The sequence below is a fragment of the Bidens hawaiensis genome, unplaced genomic scaffold, assembly GCF_021521415.1.
Source record: "Bidens hawaiensis isolate Kalapana, Puna unplaced genomic scaffold, B.hawaiensis_p1.1 tig00419463_1, whole genome shotgun sequence".
NCBI lineage: Eukaryota > Viridiplantae > Streptophyta > Magnoliopsida > Asterales > Asteraceae > Bidens > Bidens hawaiensis.
The window spans coordinates 397313-400036 of record NW_027504871.1 but is presented as its reverse complement, the minus strand read 5'-3'; positions in this window follow the sequence as shown (position 1 = coordinate 400036).

Below are 2724 nucleotides of genomic sequence, written 5' to 3'. Positions count from 1 at the left end.
GGAAATTCGCGCACTACTGGTAAGTCTTCAATTCTTCGCTCATCTCCTTTCTTCTCTACTACATGCGCCAGGAAGGCGTAGCACCCTTTCCTTAGGCACTTACGCGCCTTTAGGCACGAAATCAGTTTCGTCGCAACTCCCCTTCTTTCCCCTTGAATTACCAAGGTTTCTCCGTTCAACAGTGGGATCCGAACCTGCTTCTCATGGCAAATAACTTCCGCGTGGTTCTCGACTAACCAATCCATACCTATCACAATGTCAAAACTTCCCAAGTCTATTGGCAACAAATTAATATTGAACCCGTGACCTCCCATGACTATTACACATTCTTTAGTTCTTTCGTTCGCGCATAACTGCCTACCATTGGCTAGTTCTATAGTATAAGGCGTGTCTAGCCTACTGGTTGCTAAGCCTAGGGAGTTTTTAAACTCAGCAGATATAAAACTTAGGTCAGCGCCAGTATCAAATAAGACAGATGCAAAATGTCCGTTAAGCAAAAACGTACCGGTTACCACATTCGGTTCTTCTTTAGCTTCGCCTGCGCCGATCACAAAAGCTCTCCCGCGAGCTTGGTTTCCCTTTTGCGGGCAATCCCGACTAAAATGTCCTGGCTTCCCGCATGCGTAGCAGTTGTCGCTCGCTCCAGCTTCTCTGACACGGCAATTCATCGTCTTGTGCCCTGGTCTGCCACATTTGGCACATTCGATTCTTGCGCATTCACCCTCGTGGTGATACTTGCATTTGTTGCACCATGGGCGAGGTGTCACACCCGGCCCTGAGCGGCGGAAACAGCCGGGCGCGCGCGAGTGGGGATTGATAATTAAGCACGGGCCATTGCAAACATTCAAAGATTTTCATTGCGCATGAAAAGTTTAATACAAATACATTACATTGTTTAAAAATTACATAAAAACATCCAAGTATAAAAATTGTTGAAGATTTCCACGCCATATCCCCATGCGCGGCGGGAACAACCACGCGCATCGAAGGGATAGAACTAAAATCTTCCAAAAAGCTAGTTTAGATGTTCAGCGTGAGGTGCTCTAAGTGTGACTCCATGCGCTACCTAGTTATCTCCTGAAAGACACGTAAAAACATTTGAATCAGTATAAACTGAGTGAGTTCACAAGTTTTAGTAACTTGATAAATCATATTGCATCATAATTCTGATAAAACCATCTTGAAACATAGATCTGACAACATAATTCTGATAAAACCGTCCCGCGGGTTACGCGCGAACATTTCTGAGGACGCGCTCGTCTGTGTAAGTGGCGCTGCCACTACGAGCTAAAATAATGAATTATCGTCCCGCGGTTTACGCGTGGACATTTCTGAAAAACCGTGCTCGTCTATGTAAGTGGCGCTGCCACTACGAGCTAAAATAACGTATTACCGTCCCGCGGGTTACGCGCGGACGTTGTGCCGGAAAACAAGGCGCTCGTCTAAGTAAGTGGCGCGACCTCTACGAGCGGGCTCGACCCCATAGTACTGCCCCTTAACCATACTAGGCACTCGTCTAAGTAAGAGGTGCGACCCCTACGAGTGGGTGGATCAAACCAGCAGTCCCTACCCTTAGAGTTCCAATGGTAAAGTGATCACTTACTCGTTCTTGCGCACTCATATCGAAAACCATAGATAACTGTTTGCATTGCTCGAAAACTTACCATAATGAATTGTAAGTTAAACACAATCGCTTGCATTGTTCGTAAATATACCATGATAAAATGTAATTTAAACACGTGTCCCTCGCCCCGAAAACAGGTTAAAAACAGTGAAAATAGTGAAATGGGGGTTGTGAGACTCACCTGAGGTTCTTGTTAAGGGATTAATCGAGATTCGGGTTTTCTTGGTGTTGGCCTCGGAATCGAAGGTCTAGAATACGATTAAATAATCAAGAAATCTATATTAAGATCAAGATATAAGGGTTGGAAAGTAGATCTCAAGGTTATAATCTCGGCTTACCTAGTAACAGGAACGGAATTGAAAATCAAATAGATGCTTGGGAGATGATTCAGAGCAGATTTGCAGTTTTAAGAGAGAAGTTTGAAGTGTGTTGAGTGATAATTTTAGGTTACATATTTATAGGCAAACTCAATGGAACACAATCCCTTGATTTAGGGGATTGTAATCTTTTCATATCTAGGTGTGATGATGATAAAGTATGGAAAGTATTATTATTTATTCAAAAGTGGGGGAGTGGGTAAAAGATTCTGATTTTCGCAGGACATGCAGGTCTGTGGTTGGTGAGAGTAGGGTGGCTGATAGTTGACTGTTCATGCCACAGTGTGCTTTTGCCAGTGCACAGTAAAAAGTAGAAATTTTCTGAAACACGTTACTGTTTTCTTTTGGGCGGGAATAATCCCCTTTATTCTGAAGAATACTGTGTTTTGTGCGTGTAACCTTGCGCGTACAGCCTTATGCGTGTAGGATTCTGCGTATAGAATGTTTCTTTGCTGCGGGTAGGTACGTAACCTTCTCGCAGTCAGGGACATTGAGTTTCATTTGTAGATCCTCCAAGTGGTCTTGGTATTTCAACATAGTGATCAGTTATGTTGAAGTCAATTCCATCTTGGAGCTTCAGACAAACTAGCTCTCAATGTTCCCGCCATGCGGGGAGGTTAGTTCCCTTCCGCACGCGCATAAACGATTTAGGGTGCACCCGCCTTAGCGTCATGCGTGACGGTCAACCCATTAGACATCATAACGTTAAGGTACATGAAAACA